At 36.3% G+C, this 19,553-nt stretch overlaps 1 long non-coding RNA gene across 1 annotated transcript; it reads right to left on the reverse strand.

Annotated features, from left to right (window-relative positions):
- Positions 1-5,454: 5,454 nt before the first annotated feature.
- On the reverse strand, positions 5,455-10,744 carry LOC147063607 (uncharacterized). Its single transcript, XR_015072077.1, has 3 exons — positions 10,532-10,744; positions 10,086-10,436; positions 5,455-8,267 (listed from the first exon to the last, which is right to left on the reverse strand). It is a non-coding gene; the product is annotated as an uncharacterized LOC147063607 (long non-coding RNA).
- Positions 10,745-19,553: the final 8,809 nt, after the last annotated feature.

The following is a 19,553-nucleotide window of genomic DNA, read 5'->3' on the forward strand; positions in this document are numbered from 1 at the left end:
AAAAAATTATCGTAAAAATCAACCTTTTTTTGTTCGCTTCGTGGCATAGCTCCTTTAAATTTCATTTAAGTGACATTTGAATATAATTTTATTTAGTAAAAAGCTTGACATGAAGTGAGTTCCGGCACTTTTTTTTTTTAAAAAAAGCCCTGCAATAATGTATCTGATACCTGCAGATGTTAAATCATTTTATGATAATTGAAATTGCGAAGAAACTATAATGATGACATCGGAGGTTACGGTGGTCCATTAGACTTTGTCCTAGAAGATGAAACATTCTGACATTTTTTAATTTTAATAAAACATTTTCAGTTTGTTTACCACATAAGTTAAACCTCTTTTATTTTTTAAATTATACTTCTTTTGGGGCGTATGGTAGAGTGAAATTGAGAGAAGAAGAGAGAGAAAAACACACCGCGACAAAAGTGCGCGACAGCATGAAGTTAGCTGCGAATCAGTCAGCTGTATACAAACGCAAGTTAACAAGTAGAATTGCATTGAATTTATTATTGTCGGCCAGTTACAATTCCTTACGTAAGCAAACGATTAAGCGTCAGAGTGACAGTTGTTACTTGAAAAATAAAAACAAAAAGAAAGAAATAATTATATAATTTAGTAATATAAGTTTAAGTGTATAGAAATAAACCAACGGCGTTCCAATAATCGGCCCTTTTTCTTGAGTTTGTAATTTAACAAGAAAATTAAGAGCTAGTCGAAGAATCTAGATATCACAAGTTTTGTTTGGTTACGCCAAAGAAATATAACTTCTAATGCGCGTACATAAGTACACACACTGATTTTTTGTATTTTAATAATTGTTTTATTTAAAAATATCAGGTTAAAAAAATTGTTGGATAACAACACAACAAAATTTTTACATAATATTAAAAAAAATGATCGAGAATTTCTGTTGTTAGGTACTACATACAACAAAACGTAGGTTATGGATTGGATCTTTCGCGCATGTTTCCAATCATGGTAGAAATTCATAAAAGATCCAATTCTCATTGGATTCGTTTTACATTTTAAATTCTAAAAACACATTTAAGCAATAATGATCCAACCGCATAAATTACTATATAACTCATTAATAAAATGTAAATTTCGAATAAACCGTACATTATTAGCAAGATAGATATTCATTCCATTATTTACAATAACTTTTGAAAGCTGGCAGTTTACTGTGATTTTTTATTTATCCAATCTTCTATTTCCTCAAATATCTCAAAACTAGTAGGTTGTGGATTGGATCATTTCTGCATATGTATGTCCATTTAATCAGTGATGTGGAAGATGATGATCTCAAAAATTTTGGCTGCGACATCTGTCCAAGATGGTATCATCTCAAGTGTACACAAAAACGGGGTATACCTTATGCGTCAATTAGATTGAGATACTTTACGAGCTGCTTGTTGGCGAATTTACAATCTGCCTGTAAAGTCGCCCAGTGTCATCATCGAACAAGCTAACAAGCAGATTGTAAACACTACTAAAATCATATAATTATTCTTTGGATATTGAAGGTAGTAAAATTAAAGTATGCAAGGGTTGTTTTCCAAAAACGTTTGGTGAAACAGACAATTTTGTTAATCTTGTCGCCACAAAAAAATAAGCAACTGTTTGTTGAAAGGCCCACTTGTGCTGAGAAAGAAAGACGAATCTGGCAACCCATTTAAGTGGCACGATGCTCGTTGGCTGAGATACCTATATAAAAAATCGGAATTTTTTATTTCAAACCAAGCCTAGAAGAAGAAGAATCTTTCAAAACACTGTGTTTAATACGGCGAGGTGTTCCAGAAAGGATGGAAACAACTGACTTTTGACTAACTTTTTCTCAGATAACCAACGCTCCTATAAACCAAGAGAAAAAGAATGCCCTTATATCTCTATTTCCGCTAATTCCAACTATATCTCATGACTTTTATCACACCTGATATTCATCCAGATTTAGTGGAAACATGAAAACTATAAGAAATATTAATTATATTTAATTTTCAATGATGTATGTATTTTTTGGTGTTTATTTGTATCTTGGTGGATTTTTGAAGTAAATTTTTTTTTATGTCTCCTGGTTCTTTTTTCTCTCTCATTCATTATAATAGATTAGGTTCCTATTTGTAATAATTAATTATATTCAATAAATCTGTACTCCTAGATAAAAATCAAATGTTTTCATTATTAATATGATTTTTTTTAATGTTCTAATAATTGGCCATAATCACATAAGTCAGCCAATCAAGAAAAAAACTCATGTGTATACACATAAGTCAGCTATTTACTTTATTTTAAATATTTCATACTGTCTTATGAATTCATAACATATAAAATAACTATAAACTGAAAAAAAAATAATTGAATAGCAAAGCTTTCTTGAAAAAAAAAAGATATTCACAAAAAACACTCTCCTGAAAAATGTTGTTTTTTGACTTATGTAGTTTTACACCCAGGCCACAGATTTGTCTGTACATATTAAATATTTCGTAGTATATTCTATTTCTTGACAAAAACTTCAAACATACTTGCAGCTATTTGCCAGTACAAACTTCACACCTATCTGTACTTAGCGTGCTGTTGGCACTATTGCAATCGATGCTTATACTATTTTGACAGCTCCGTTTGCGCACCCACATTTTTTTCTACGTTATTAATCATTTTCTTATTTCTTTCATCTATCTTTATTCTATCAAATCAAAATGTATCAATCAAGGTCTGATGAAATCATGAGTTTGTGCGAGCAGCAAAATAAAATACCAACAAATAAAGCAGGTATGTGTATCAATAATTTCTAACCTCAAAATAAATCATTAATACAAGTATTCTGTTACCTACTTGTCCTTTATTGTGTATATTTTGACTAATTATTCATTAGATATTGTGTTTACAAATACTTGTTGGATACAGTTCGGGTCTATGGAGAAAACCTTAATTAACGGATATTCTTTAAATTTTCGGAAACTGAAGCGATACATGAGGTTGACTTGGAGAAGATTCCTATAATATTATGCGACGTAGGATTTGTATACCATGATTTGGATACCCAACAGCAAATTCCACAGGAAAAAGAAATAGGTAAGTCACTAACTATTTGTGATTAATAGACTAGGTTAGATGATGAACCGTAGAATTGTAATACATTGAAATTATTTCACTATCGTAAAATTGAATTATGCTAAGTATATGCAAACTCAATTAATTAATTAACTCTCTTTGTGAGTTAAACTTACATAAATCAATAAAATTGTATATGGATATTATTTATTTAAAAATAATTAGTGACATTAAAAGTGCTCACCATGCGCTACATATTATTATAATGAGACATACACAGACATTGTCTTGCAATACGAGCTGAAGTGATTTGTTAGTTATAGTTATATAAGTAGTTAGTATATTATGACGTAATGTTAAATGGTTGATTTTAATTATTTACAGAAATTACACAAGACGTTGAATTGGACAATAATATAATCATAAAATACAGAGAAGAAAGCAACATGGACGAAGATCAAATAAAGCTGGCAGATGAGATTGGAAATATTTTAGCCGATGAAGATTTTTTACTATCTCCACCATGATTTTGCCTGTTTCACCATCCACAGGAGTTGAAAATAATTGTCTTAATCCTATGGATAACGAACTGCAAGAAGTTGCACCCCAGGATCTATCTGCACGACATACCCGTTGGAAGACATGTAATCCTGCAGGATGGAAGCGAAACATTCAAAAAGAAAAAAGGGACAACTGTCTACCTTACGAAAATAGAAAAGGGAACATGAAAGTAGCAAAGCTTCCGAAGATTATTGATTGCTTTTTGTGCAGATTTAAATGTTGTGATCATTTTACACCGGAAGATCGTCAACATATTTGTGGGATTTACTGGGGCTTAAGAAATCATGAAAGGAAAAGAGATTTTATTTTAAGAAATGTGGAGTCCAGCAGTCCAAAATACCGTAAACAGAACACTGTCACAGGTAAACAACGTAAAGATGCAAAAGCATATTACTTATATAAGACCGGCCAAATTAGGCAAAGAGTTTGCCAAAACTTTTTTATAAAGACGATATGCATCTCTAACACAGTTATAAAAAATGCTTTCAAAACTGAAGGTGACCAAGGCGTATTTATAGGGATGGATATGAGAGAATGCAAAAGCCCATCAAATAAAACTAAACAGGAGGACATTAACTTTGTAAAGGGTCATATTGAAAGATGGAAAGCCACTATACCAGACCATCTTCAACGAGGGAATATCTGGACAGTGGTTTGTCCATTTCCAAAATGTACGATCAGTACATAGTGTACTGCGAAGAAAATGATCCCGGTGAGTTCAATAACTTATAGGCGAACTTTTAGCCTTAATTACAATTTAAGTTTTATTCTCAAACCTCTAGAGAGGAAAAAATCATATTGGAATCAGAGTATCGAATGCACATTGAACGGAAAATGGCAGCTGAATTATCAAAGTCATCGGACAAAAACATTTCAATCAACAACGTAAAATACATTACAATAATTTTTGACCTCCAGAAAGTCCTACAAATACCATCATCCAGAGCTTCACTGGCATATTATATGCGGAAGCTTAATATGTTTAATTTAACCATATATGAAGGTGCTCCTCCAAATAGAGGATTTTGCTATGCATGGAGTGAAGTAGACGGAAAGAGGGGTGCTTGTGAAATCGGATCATGTTTGGCCATCTATATAAGAAATGAAGTGCCACTAACAGCAACTAACTTGGTGCTATATTCCGATACATGTGGAGGCCAAAATCGCAATGTTCATATAGCAGCTCTCCTGTTACACCTGGTGCAAACCACACATTTAAGTGTGATCGAACATAAATTTTTAGAGAGTGGGCATTCGTACATGGAAGTCGATAGCATGCATAGTGCTATCGAGTATAAGAAAAAATTTATGGACGTGTTCAGTGTGCAGGATTGGCTGAACATTTTCAAAATGAGCCGTGTGGCACGGAAGTCTAAGAATGTTAATAAAAATCCCTATCATGTGAAACAATTGACATTCAACGACATGCTCGACTTGAAGACATTATCGAAAAAAATTATCAAAAATAAAAATGTTGACGAAGACAAAGATAAAGTCCACTGGTTCGAAGTGAAATGTTTTAAATATGAAAAAAATTCGCCAGAAACAATCTTTTACCGCTACGATTATTCAAGTGAATACAAAAAAATTGATATATTTGGTAATCGTAGAGGTCGAAGAAGTGTTCTACCACTAGAAGACATACCAAACGCTTACGCTTCTCAGTTACACATTTTTTCCAATGAGAAAAAAAAAGATTTATTGACAATGTGCAGCAAAAACATTATTCCTCCAGAGCTTCATCCCCGGTATCAAAGTTTGCCCAGCTCTTCGTTAATTGATACAGTACCAGAGCCCTCAGAATTTGATTCTGACTTAGAAAATTAGTAAAAGATGTACCTATGTATAGATTTCTCCCTTTGATCATTCATATTAGAGTATTTAAAATGTTTGTGTAATTATTGATTATAAATTATGTTAATGCATTAGTGTTATTATTAAGTCTGTTATTGATAAAATTAAAACATAGCAATATCAACTGATAAAATGAATACATTAGTTAATAAATCGTTGAACTGCACATTTAGAATTGATCATAATGAATCATAAGAATGTATTTTCATTAAAAATTGATAATATTAAACCATTTTATGTTTTAGTTCTCTGTATATGTCTTTTTGATAAATAAATAATTGATATTATGCAAAAAATAAGTCTATTTTCATTAGAACCTATCCTCCAAACTATTTTTAATAGTAAAACATTACTTGTGGTTGAAAAAAATCTCAATACAATCCCATTTTGTGTTCTGGCAAAAAAACTCTAAGTGGTACCATTTTGCAAACAATTAACAAAATATACCTATTATTACCATAAATAAGACTTACTATGAATATAATCATGATATTAAATCATTAATGAACTACAGGAAGTGTTTTTTTTACTAATTGGAATTAAAGTGTATTTAACAGAAAGCTTCAAACTTTAAAAATCGATTTTCTCAAAACATGTTTTTTGACAAAGCTTTTGCCAAAAGCCTTTTGACGAAATATTCTGAAACATTCCTCAAATATTGTAAAGGATCAATTTCTATAATGTTTTCAGGTTCCGCAGACAGGCAGGCGTCTACCTCCATACGAGGTACATAAAGCTGAACATTTATGGTAAACAGTAATGTTTAAACGGACCAAACCAGGCAAATATAACCGAACGAAATCTGAGTTCATGTTACCTTTGAGAACTGGTTTGAGTGTACGTATAGTTTCTCCATAGGCTCACAAAACCTCCAGGCCTAAAATTGACATAAGCGATAATCTTTTGTCCCATATCATATTATTGAAATGTGTGAAAACATTTTTATTATGTTTGGGTATATTCCTTCAACCAAATTTTACACACCTCATTGAGCGAAACAAAAGAATTGTCATCACTAACCATAGACACCTTCCATCGAATCACTCTCAACACAAATTATCTATAGTTCAAACCATAGTGGCCATAGGAGAATGCATATCAACACTAATACACATAACAACTTTCATTTTAGACAATCCCAAACGGATTACTTTGATTTTAGTAGTCAAATAAAACATAAATTAGTTCTCAATGTACCTAAACTGCGCATCAAAAAGATAGTCAATATTATCTGTAGATATTGTAAAAATGTAGAGCATGGTTATGTAGGAAACAACAATACAACAATATGTAGTTTAAATAAAAGCCCATCAAAAAGCAAATATTAAAATTTCTCCCCAACTTCAACTTATCAAGCTACTCAGGTTAATCAAAATCATCATTTTTATCAGAATCCTCAAAACTGTAAATCTCTGCAAAACTCACAAAAAAGTGCAAACCATATAAATCTTGTTTGGATTTTGAAATAACAAACGTTCACATATTATCGGTAAAATCTTTTGCAATTGCCCATAAGAATGTGCAATTTAATAAAATCAATGTCAAATGAAGCGATGAGGCCAAATGGCAGGCACAGTTATTCGTCAACACAAAATGAGAAATATATTTTTACATACATGACAGAATGCCAATAAAAATAATTCATTTTCATATTGTTTTTTTGTGAAAGGAACTGAAATACATGTCTGTAAGCCATTGTATTTGTTGTGTTGTGCAGTTCACAAAAACCAGTGTGCGATGTACAACTTAAAATTAATTCAAAGATAAGAGTTCCCAAGCTTGACAGGGTCAGAAAAAAATCAGTAAAATTTCTCAATAAAGTGTCATTTCCTCGTGTTAGCTTCTCACTACGCTTGCCGGGCAAAAACTGCCAAAGAATATTTAGGTTCCGACTTGAACATAAATAAAATATTTGAGCTATACGAAGTACTGAATTGAAAATGACTCGAATTCAATTGACTGCAAAAATTTATTTGTTGTTACTGAATTCAATTTGGATTTCCACCTTCCGCAGAATGATCAATGACGGTTGCGACCTATATAGTTTGCGGTTCACATGAGTTCTACAAAGACAACATGGTTGAAAAAAAATCAACAACATATCATGAGGAACACGAGAGGCAAAAAGATCTAATGCGAGGAGAAAAGAAATGTCACAATTTTTAATTTGCAAAATGTCATAACGTGTACCAAATCAGGACGCGGGTCATTTTATTATAAAAGAAAACTAAGTTTATACAATTTAACGGCACTCTGTACTTCTAAGCAAAGTACTGTGCATTATGGATAAAAACCACATCAGAACTGGTGACGACCTTGCCAGTGCATCGAGGCAGCCTGATTTGATACTTGACATTTAAAGAAAATATTTCTTTCAACAAACTTAAAGAAAAAATGAAACATTTCTAAAACTATTGTGAAAACATGTTGCTAGTATTTAACATTTTTCTGAAATTTAAACTTTTTGCGCTTTTTTTAGAAGCACCACAAATGCCTACCACACACACCGGCAATTCAAATGCCGGCGTTTTTTTTAGGTATTCGTGGCTTCTAAAAAATGCACTAATTATGACATAAATGAACAATAATTATTAGAGAGATGATCTTGCATTCTACCATGTGATAATATAAATGACAGTAGAATGTAACTGAACAAAACACTTTAACGAAAACAAATACTTTTACAGACAGGAACGAGAATGACACTCAGGAACCAGCGAATTTTCCACCACGATCACTCCGCATCCGAGGGTCTTCTTGTAATTGTTTCATTCTTCGTCCTTCGCGTAGTCGGGTTGCAAATTCTGAAATACATACAAAATTCCACTGTAGCGGTGGTCACAGTAAAATCAGGTGTAAGGGAACATGTTTAATCACATTTCCGCATAAGCAAATAAAAATGCCTTACATACAACAGACCTATGAGAACCCCCAATTTGTTGCTATGTTTTTCAAAATCCCAGCGAGAAATACTATGTTATATAATCAATCCAAGCGCAGAAATTTAAGTAGAAGGCGAAAATATTGGATTCATCCATCAATTAGGCATAATATATATCGATGCACAGTACATCCTGATGTTTAGATAAGAATGGCTAATGGCTGACGAGAGCGGTTTGTGCAAGCGTGCAGGCTAGCTCATAGATAATATGCGCAAGCGCAGGCTCGGCAGAGCCGGTCTTGACAAGTAGGTTGAGTCGTATGCGACTTGTCGATTTGCAACAGGAGATATTTTTTTCAAACATATTATCGCATTCGACCAATCTGCGGAGCTCCATTTGGCAACGTGTGTTTTGTGAATAACGATGACGTCACATCGGTTTTTTCGACATGTTGCAAACAAGGTGAGTTCTGATGTGAGAGCGGGCTTAAAACAGTCGAACTTGGTTATTACGAGGAAGATGGGACTGACTGAATTTGCTCGTTATAAGCGATACTCGTTATATCAGAGAATAGGTATTTTTAAATGAGCGGTCACATAACAAAAAAGTTGAAAATAAAAAATCTGAAAACCATTGTAAAAATCCCCGAAACAAGCATGGCCTTCATAAACTACAAAATAAGTTGTTTATTGTAATGAACGCTGGTAGGTACCTACTGACTTCACAAACCTTGGATTTTTTACTTATTTCAACTATATTATGCGTGGATACTTTTTCAATATTGTCGATGAAAACACCAATTAGATAGGTACTTAGACACTTAACTAGTGTCATAAACGTAATCCGACCCTGGCGGCATCCTGTCCAATCGGATTTTATTGCTTAGGGTCGAAATGTTTTTAAACGATCGACACATTAACCGTATTTTAGCTCAGTATATCCGATAAGTTGCTCGTTATAACAGTGAATAAATGTATGGAGAAAATCATAAACCAAAATGTCAACGGATGTTTCCTCATTACCATCCGAGATCGTAATAACCGAGTTCGACTGTATTATGATTTAAAAGTCAGAAAAGAAAACAAAAATATTTAAAGGCAGATAGAGAGGTTCAACGTTTGAGTAATGTAAATGAATTTAACATTTTCTGAATAACTCACGTACCAGAACACAATGTATAAAAATTCAAAGAGACAGAGCGATAGTCTCCAGGATTTCACAAACCGGAGCTGCAATCCGGTCCATTTTGAGTCCTGGGCTAACTATTGTATTTAAGTAGGAGTCATCCATATATGATCTCACAACCCCAAGGAGGGGAGGGGTCTGAATGCGATGATGTATGATAAAGGGTTGTAGAAAATGTGACAGAATCAAAAAAAAAATTCTTCGGAGAATAAAAATGTTCTTAAAAAATTGAAATCTATTCATTGGTAATTTTATAGTATGTACTCCATATCGTCTTTAAGATATTTTGAGACGAAAATCCAAACCAAAACCCAATTATTTTTGGGTTGCAATAAGTAATTGCAGGTTTTGGTTTCAAAAGACCTCGATCACAAAAACGATGTTGTTTATAGACAATGACATGTCATTAATGTCATTGTTTATAGAGTATTATTATAGCTTGACCAAAATATTATCATTCAGAAGCGGTTAGAACAGCAATTTCGCTAGTAATATTATATTACTCGAAAATAAATAAAAGGGCAATCAATTCGATTAATACAAAATCAAACAAACCATAATCAGCTAGCTGGCGACAAAGGTAGCCGCCATGCGGTTTCACAGCCATCGCAGTGTCCATTTGTCCACACCACGCGATCCCAAACATTCATTATTTACGTTCTGTGTTATTTTTACATACTTCAGATGCTTTCAGATATATTTTACGTATTGCCATAATTATATTTCGTGCATAATGCAGGCAAATACACCATTTTTGGGCAACAATTGGCGAGATGCGGTGTAGGGATGTAGGTAGGCTACTGAGTCTCGTCATTTTTATTACTGTTCTTGAGCGCATTTAGTTTATTTAGTAAAGCACCGTCCAACGTAAAACTGAGACCACAACTACCGCTGGCATTACTGCATCTAGAAAACAATACACATTTTATGTTAGGTTAACATAGCTGACATGAAGATATAAAATCATGATTTGGTTCAAATATAATTTATTATATGCATACCTGGTAACCCAAGAAACCAGTAGAAACGTTCCCATAAATGATATTCATCACTATTTATATTAATTAATTTAACCGTTCACATAATCAACTTAGAATGAAATCTTTATCCATAAATCCGAAAGGCCATGACGAAAAACAAAACAAAACCGTCTTTCAACTTTTCAAACGTTGTGAAGTACTAGTAGCATTGCAGTGTTGCCATCTTTTCAAAGTGGAATTCTAGTACAGACAATGTTGCCATATTTTTTAAGTGGAATTATAGGGGTAGGAATTAATCGCACAATGCAATAATTAAAATTAACAAAAAATACTCATTTGGAAAGTAGTTTTCACATATATTAAATGATTTCACAAATAAATAGATGAAATCACATAAAATAGTTTGTTTCACAAAACAAAAATCATCATTGTCATACAATCACTCATTGTAAATATAAATTCAGTCAATTTTCACAACTGCACACATTTGTAAAATTGTTTTCACCGATAAATAATGAAAGGAGTTTTACCTACCAATAAAACTCTTAGTGCAAGAACGTAGTGATCGCGCGGGGGCGGCGCGGCGGCGTCTTGCAAAACTCAAACGTATAACCGTGTTTAAAATGTTTGTAGACAGTGTCTTTTTTGGAGGATAATACACACGGTTTTACGTTTGAGTTTCGCAAGACGCCGCCGCGCCGCGCCCGCCAGATGACTACGGACGAGCACTTATTATTCATGTTGACTTTGAAGTCCTTGAAGATAGGGTTTGCTCTTTCTTCTTCGCGTGAGGTTATATTCTACTAATTTATTTTCCCTTTTCTTGTCGTTGGTCATTCCTCCGTTTTTATTTACTGGTCATACCCGCGCGTCAATTTTTTATGTATGATATGACTCAAGGAACCAGGAACCAGGTAAAAGTTCTTCAAAGGACTTCAGTTCAAAGTCAACATGAATAATAAGAGTTTTATTGGTAGGTAAAACTCCTTTCATTATTCGAATTTGACTTTGAAGTCCTTGAGATATCTGTTTGTTATCACCTGGTGTTGGGTATGCCAAATTCCTGTATGTGACAATGATTCATTGACGAGGTATAGACCATCGTGACTTTCCATGTAGGTATATGGTTGAATATAGAAGTTAATGGGTTCTTTTCCCCTTCTGATGGTGGTGTATCCATCGTTCTCTGGTAGTTGTCGTGAAATGTCGCATCACTACGCCAGTTACCTCTCTTTAAGATATCATATATTGGGTATATTTACAGTTTAAGGAAGCCACCACTGAGCGGACACTGCCTGGTGGTTCTTGTACCCCTGCTTCCAACAGTACTGACCTTATACAATACCCTATAACTGTCGTGGTGGCTGGTTTTGGTGATCCTCTTGAAGATATAAATAATTCCGAAATAACCCCACCTTCCCCTCTCCTTGGGTTCGACATGCAGACGAGTTTCCGTAACCAGAATACTGGGTCGATGTTTTGACACGTGGAAGCGCTTAGCTTCCATTCCGGTTGACGATGCTTGGCGGTATCTGTATTTGAGCCAAACATTGGCCATACAATTATGTGGTCACTTTTTTCCACTAATCCATTGTCTACTATTACTGAGTAGTGTGAGATCATGAACCCTTCGTCCCGATGCGAGAAGCAAACGAGTAGGTAGCTGTCCTGCGAGAGGTTTCGAATAGGTTGTACTCCACCGGTGTTGTTTTCCTAAGATGATCTACCACTCGTCCTGGATCCCAAACCGGTAGTTTGACGGGTTTCGTTTTATGTACTGAAATTGCCTGTAACATATTGTGTTGTACTACCACGTTGATGCTGATATCTACAATGATAATCGGTTTGCAAAAAGTGGCTATGGCTGACTTATGCACCAGGATGGTGTTGTACGACAAACCCTCCATGTTGTGCATGTAGCCTAGGTATCTGGCCAATTCCATTGGTTGAGGGCTTTTTGAAGTTAAAGTCCCTCCACCAAACCCGCCCTGTACCACCCTCGGTCTTAATTGAGAGTATCACGGGACCCGTCAATTGGTGATGTGAAGCATCTAAGAATTGGCCTGGGAGTGTCCTGGGAGAAGATGTCCAAGACTTAGATTGCTACGCTCAAAGTGAGCTCTGACTGAGTTTACTCTAATGCAAAGTGCCAGGGAGAGAAAAATCACATGGAAATTACTAAAAAGAAAATGAACCTACTTGTTTTTTAAATTAAAGAACGAAGCTAATCATACAGGCAGCAAAATTTATGTGAAGAGATCTTCACGCCCGTAGTAAGACGCCGCAAATTTTTTGAAAGCAAGATAATTGGCCTTAGTAGCAACCAGGTCGGACGGGCCGATGGGTCCAGCAGCTGGTTGGACCGACCTGAGCATTTCCTCCCGTTCGGAGCACATACCCAGACACTCCCATAGGATGTGGTTGGCATCCTGTATTTCCCTCCGCATGGACATGTCGGACGGCTTGCAAGTCCAAGCTCGAAGAGTTTGCACGCGAATCCACCATGACCAGTCACAAATTGACTGGTGTAATGGTCTGGAGTCAGATATTTGGTTATCTCCATTCGCCACTGTATGTCTGGAAAAAACATATATGTGTGCCGGCCCTTGGTCGATTCGTCCCACTTTCGCTGCCAGGTCTTAATGGCCGCATTGAGCGACATGAGTCTAATTCTGCGCCTCAATAATGCTACTCCTTCGCCAGCTAGCCGAGGGGGGGGGACTAGCTGAAAATCACCAACGTCGCCCTCCTCGCCCTTGAGGAGCAATATTGAAGCGCAGCTGACCTGAATATGCAGGTCAAGTGGGAGAATGCCGGTCAGGACCGGGAGCGCGTCAGTTGAGGTAGTACGGTAGGCCTTGGTAATGGACAGAAGCGCGATGCGCTGTCCTCTTAAAAGAGAGATTCTAAGTTTGACACTTTTGGGAATGCGCGGGCACCAAGCACTGGCGGCATAAGCCGCGATTCCCATAAAAATGGCGCTGTAGGCGATCTTGAGCGCCCATACTTTTAAGCCCCATCCTTCACCAGCCATGCGGCCGATCCTCTGGAAGGCCACCCCAGCCTTGTGGACTTGGGTTTCGGCATGGTGTAGGAAATTTAACATTGTGTCCATTTTGACGCCTAGATAGGTGACGATCTTCGACACTTTCACTCTCGTGTCACCGAACGGACTGTGGGTAGTCTCGAACAGCTAAGTCGTCTCGGTCCTTTGAGGATAATGGCTTCTGTCTTGGAAGGTGCGAATGATAGTCTAGTTAATCTACCCCAAGCCTCAATTGATGCTAAGGCTTCGCCAACGGTGCTCTCAATCTTCGCCCTGCTGTCGGCCTCGACCAGCAGCAGCGCATCGTCTGCGTAGGCAATGACAGTACAGTCGGTTGGAAGCGGAATTCTAAGGAGATCGTCGAAGAGTACGTTCCAGAGAAGGGGCCCGAGGACTGAGCCCTGGGGACATCCCATGCTGGTGTTCCTCTCTATTATGGTTGATCCAACTCGAAACTCGATCGATCTATTTATTAGTGAAGTAACTTTGAATTGACGCGAACAAATTTCCTGGTAGTCTCTTCCGCAGGAGCTTTTGAAGTATAAGAGGCCAGGACGCACTATCAAACGCACCTGCAATGTCCAGGAAAACTCCTAGGACGTATTTACGGCGAGAATTTTCAGCAATGGCAATCACGTTCCTTATGGCGTCGACTGTTGATTTGCCTCTTCTGAATCCAAATTGCTTATCGGAAAGCAGCGAGTGTGTCTCCAGGTGGGCTTTAATCCTGTGGCACAGTAGCTTCTCCAGCACTTTACCCAGAGCGGGCAAGAGTGTTAGAGGGCGGTAGGCTTTGGGGCTAGACGGTTCTCGGCTGCCAGCTTTGGGGATTACCTTAAGTAAGCCCCTCTTCCAGCAGTCGGGGAACGTGCCGCTTCTGATGCAGTCACTGAAGAGGGCTGTAATCTCTGGCGCGGCGATGGCCCATGTGCGTTTGACAAGTAGATTGTCAATGCAGTCCGGGCCCGGGGCCTTGCCAGCAATCAACGTGCGTATGATGTGGTTGATCTCCTGTTCGGAAGGCAACGATGAGTGATCCGTGTCGATGGGAAGAGAAGCCTCAAAGCGGGCCATCCTCATGGCGTCGACATCCCTGGGTTCATCATCCAGTGGGATGAGGGCCTCGAGAAGGTCCGCAGCCGTTTCAGACTCAGTACTGGTGAATCCGCCACCCGGTTTCTCGATGCCGCACAAGAGGCTCGTCGGTCTGAGTCCCAGCCTCAGTGCACGGTATGGAGGACCCCAGGGGTCCGAACCTCCCTCAATGGTGACGAAGTTACGCCAGTAGTTTTTCTTGGCTTGAGTAATCGCTTTCTTCTATTCCATTCGGGTGGATTTGGCCATGGTTGCAAGGGGTCGATGGAGGCAGGTGGTTGCTTGCGCAGGCGTGCACGTTGATGGGCCTTGCGTGCTTTTCTGAAAAGGTCACGCAGGCGCGAAACATGCTGCGTCCACCACGGCGACTGGCTTGGTGGCTTGGGCTTGCAGCGTCCGAGTGAAGCTTCGGCTGATCCGGTGATGTCTTCAGTCAGTCGTGAGGCGGCCGAGTGTAGGTCCGGAAATCGGGTTCTAGATGTCCTGTCAAGCTTTTTGGAAAGCACCTCTTCAAACTTTTCCCAATTCCCGTCGCACGTTCTAAATCGCGTGGGCGGGGATACGTCAGAGACACCATCGTGCGAGGAGTCAGAGGCCAGCTCAAAAGTGATCAACCGGTGATCACTCATGGAAGCGCTCTCATGGACTCTCTGATTCGTCTCGCGACGGACTCAGTGGTCAGGGTGATGTCGATGTGGGTGCTTCCGGAGTTTGCGTGCGACACAAAAGTCGGCATGCTCTTGGGGTCGTTGAGGACGACCAGGTTGTGCTGGTGAACCAACTCCTCGATGACGTCCGCGTCGCACAGGGGGATATCCACGGGCGCCCAGAGAGGGGATTGCGAGTTTGCATCCGCACAGGTGATTTTTTTGATAGTTAGAATGAACTGTCAGACGTAACATGTAAACAATAAGAAAGTCAAATCCTTAATGAAGACAAAAGGATCCCAAACTCCATACATAACAAATTGACGCGCGGGTATGACCAGTAAATAAAAACGGAGGAATGACCAACGACAAGAAAAAGGAAAATAAATTAGTAGAATATAACCTCACGCGAAGAAGAAAGAGCAAACCTTATCTCCAAGGACTTCAAAGTCAAATTCGAATAATAGGTATATTGCACAAAGAAAAGGTAGAAATTCACAAAACTAATAATTGTAGTAGCAATACAATTTATTAGAAGGCAATAGCAAGAATGATGGTTAGGTGTCATGATAATTAATGTTTAACGCAGTAATATAAATATGTATATATTCGTGCTGCTATCGTTCATATATTATTTGATGTAAATCTACAACCAAATAACACCACCTAGGTATATCTTTTTCGGTTCATCGATATAAATTTTGGTGCAGATGCCGTCATGATATTGTATAAGTATCTTTTTTGAACTAAACCTAACCTAACCTAATCTATTCTAACCAAACCTAACCTAATATAATCCAACCTAACCTAACCTAACCGAACCTAACCGAACCTAACCTAACCTAACCTAACCTACCCCAACCTAATATTACCTAATATAATCTTAGTTTGTGATAATGATGCATCAAAATCTATGAGCATTTCAAATTTTAAATTAACAATTATTGGATCGAAAAACCTATGCGCCGACAGAAAAAGGTATTTATTATAATTGTCTTCATGGAATAAACTGTTTTCGTAAAAAAAAATATGGAAGCTCATGACGGCATCTGCGGCACAATTAGGTACCTTAGTTTTAATTAACGTCACTTTATAGGTACTTATAGTATTATTTGAATCTGAAAGTAAGTAGGTACCTAATACATACTTATGTTTTGCCAAAATATTGTTTAAAATCATTAAACCTATTTTTTTTAGTGTTTGTGTTCATTTACGATTAATTAGTTACAATAGTATATTGATACGTGAAGACTACTTTTTCCTTAGTGCAAATCGATCATTTGAGAGTTGTAGTTGATTTGTGAATATCATCCATTTCCGATGTGACGAACATCTTTTTAAATGTTGTCAGCGCTTTGTGAAAACAGTCTATTCAATTGTGCGAATATACTATATTCTCCGAATTATAGTACCGAGCCTCCAAAATGATAGTATTTCGGCTAAAAATATAGTACGCGTTGAATGACGAATACTTTTCTTCATTTTCAAAAAATTACCTATAAAGAATTTAACGTCACCTTTTTTTAGACAAAAATTGAAATGTAAGGTAATTAGCGACTCGTTTTTTTCAAAATATTCAGATGTAAGGTGATTTACGTCTCCTTTTTTTTAGACAAAATTTCAAATAGATTGTGACAACGTCTCGTTTTTTTAGACAAAAGTTCAAAAGTTAGGTATTTTAGTTCTTCCGAACAGCTTTAACGCCTTTTTTTTAATCTATTGCTAACTTTTTTCCGAATTTTCAAAATTATAGTATTTTGGGAGTACTATACCTGTTTTATATCGTACATAGTACGCTTGCCAAAATTATAGTATAAATACTATAATTATAATACGGTTGGCATCACTGAGCACAGAGCTGTGCTGCCATCTTTTTCTATGCTGATTATAGTATAAAGGCGTAACAGGCGTACAGGAATATTTTTCGGCTTAAATCCTTTAAAATTATAGTCTTTTGACATATTTGGCGTAAAATTATAGTATTTTACAATTTTTGCAGAACCAAAATTATAGTATTGTACTATAATTATAGTACGGTTGGCAACACTGGTACAGAGCCTCCAAAATTATAGTATTTGGGGAAAAAATATAGTGCGTGTTGTCATATTCTGTTGAAAATGTATAGGTTTTTTATTTCTCAGAAAAAAAGAATGGAGAATATTTTGAGAAACTCCGAGGCGCTTTTTTATTGAGGTACAAACAACATGTATGAACATACGTCCATTTTATATTCTGTTTATTGTTATATTAGTAACAATAATAATATATTTATTGACATATTTTCTTTTTAAAGTAAATGGGTAAAAAAAATCAAAATATGATTATTTTTTTTTATTTTCATCATGTCCTGCATCCTGTAACACCGGCGCCAAATTGGCGCCAACAGGGCGCGATGAGTTCGAAGAATTCAAGAAATTTCATTTTAAACCAAAGTCAAGGGATTTTTTTACGTGTTTCGAGCATTTTTTTCCCAAGTTCTCCAAATCTACTTATATTGCGAAATTATAGTACTTTTTACATATTTTTATGTTAATATTTTGGACGTACTATACCTGTTTTATATCGTACATAGTACGCGGACTAAAATTATCGTACAAATACTATAATTATAGTACGGTTGGCAGCACTATGTCACCGGCTTTTCAATTTTCAAATGTGAAGTTGTACAGTTGGCACAGTCAGTGTTGCAAGTTGCAATCTTTTTGTCACAGAATTCATAGTACAGACCTACAGAATTATCTGGAGAATGGCCAAAAATCGAACTACGAACTACCATATTGAAAAACGTCATTTGAATGTCAGATTTTTCCAGTTACGAGTCGTGATTGGGTAGTTTTCGACAGTGGCTAAATAATAGCAGGCAAATCCTTTTCAATAGGTTTAATGTAAATATATAACCGCATAGGTCGGTAGCAAAGAGATTGGATTCCTTGAATCTCTTTGCTCGGTAGGTACTTAGGATTAGGCAATTAAAAATAAAAATATTCAATCAACAAACTTTATGAAATTAATTATCGGCAGTCATTATAATATAATAACTGCTTGTTATTTTGCCTCAAACCATAATCACTAAAATGAAAAACCGTTGAGTAAAGAGTGGTTTAAATGCTTACTTGTCTTGATCTCTTTGAAAATTTTGAAAAGGAAAAAAATATTCAAAGAATAAAAGATATGCCTTCGGCTAGAAATACGATGAAAGATAGAATATCAAGAACTTAATTGTAATTTTTAAACTTTTTTAATAGGATTTTTAAAAACTATTTTTCATTTTTTCACCATGAAGAACTGCTTGGCACGTCGGACAGTCGAAAAATATTATTTGGGAAATTTTGACACGCGTCTGTAAAAAGGTTCGCCAACCCTGATATAGTATATTAGTCTATGGGGTTTACTTTTGAAAAACTGGCTTCTGCGCAACAAAGTCATCGATCCGATAATATTACAATATAGTTCTTTGCGAATTCTATTTACAATATAAAATCGTTGGGACTGGGAAAAATAATGTGTAATTTTAAAAAATGACAAAGGTCAGAAGACATTTTCAGTTACGTGCCATGTATTTTGTTTTCGAAATTTTATTTTTCTGTATAAAATTGTTTTTTTTTCTTCTCTCTTGTGAGGGTAATATTAATTGTTATAATCTAAATTGCATGTTGTGAACGGCTTGAATTTAGATTTGTTATGTCCATAACGTTTTCTTTTCTTAAATAAATAAATAACAAAGAATCTGATACTTACCATAATTATTGTTTTTATTCTGTGACTATATTTAATTGGTAATTATTACCACCCTACAAGTAAGGATAAATTAATAACTCCGTTTAAATGATGATATAAAAGTAATGTTTACTAATTATAGTAAAATTAATAATCTTAAATTAATATAACCTCTAAATTTTCTCGAGACATATTTTTATAGTGACTTCAGTATGTTGTCCGTAGTTAGTTAGTCGTGTTGTCCATCGGCAAAAATAAACAGTGTTATTGAACAATGGTGAATCGGAACAAAACGTCGAGATGATGAGAGCATAATGCGTTGTGCTTAAATAATATTAGATGGACCAAACAAAAGTAAATTTTATTAAGTCGCTTTTGGCCTTCTATTCATCTTATCCACCCACCACACCAGGGTCCCCAGGCTAGATCCATGTCAGTCTCCTACACCCCCTTTTATGGGGGCTGTGATCCGACCAGTATTAATTTAAATATTTATTTTGATACTGATACCAGGTATCCATACTATATAGGCATCCCT

The sequence above is a fragment of the Rhyacophila brunnea genome, unplaced genomic scaffold (assembly GCF_057557595.1).
Source record: "Rhyacophila brunnea isolate RB1 unplaced genomic scaffold, BYU_Rbru_1.0 scaffold_9, whole genome shotgun sequence".
Classification (NCBI taxonomy): Eukaryota; Metazoa; Arthropoda; class Insecta; order Trichoptera; family Rhyacophilidae; genus Rhyacophila; species Rhyacophila brunnea.